Below are 329 nucleotides of genomic sequence, written 5' to 3' on the forward strand. Positions count from 1 at the left end.
TCATTGCTTTTTGCCAGTACATACATTTGTGAACAACTGCTGTCAAGAATGAAGTACAGAAAAGAGTAAAATTTCATCAAGTCTCTACTTAAGACTTGAGAACATCTTGAGAACTCACAAAGTATTGCAAGTACTGCCATCAAACCAGTCTGATGGATTAGTTTCAATGATTTGACAGCAAGGTCAAATACCTAGTTTTATGGTTTTGTTGCTATCTTTCTTATGTTTGGAAAAAAAAAAACATCAAAAATTAAAATAAATTTTCTAACTTTTATGCACGTTAACTATACAATATATTTTATGAGGATTGTTCTGAAAATAATGCCTCA

General features: G+C 30.4%; 1 long non-coding RNA gene across 1 annotated transcript in view; it reads left to right on the plus strand.

Moving 5' to 3' along the window:
• Positions 1-93, plus strand: part of LOC104914880 — a 5,868-nt gene extending 5,775 nt beyond the window's left edge. The window contains exon 3 of the long non-coding RNA XR_004162172.1: positions 82-93. This is a non-coding gene — a long non-coding RNA (uncharacterized LOC104914880). The remainder of the gene's footprint in view (positions 1-81) is intronic.
• Positions 94-329: the final 236 nt, after the last annotated feature.

This window comes from Meleagris gallopavo, chromosome Z, assembly GCF_000146605.3.
Source record: "Meleagris gallopavo isolate NT-WF06-2002-E0010 breed Aviagen turkey brand Nicholas breeding stock chromosome Z, Turkey_5.1, whole genome shotgun sequence".
NCBI classification, from domain to species: Eukaryota; Metazoa; Chordata; class Aves; order Galliformes; family Phasianidae; genus Meleagris; species Meleagris gallopavo.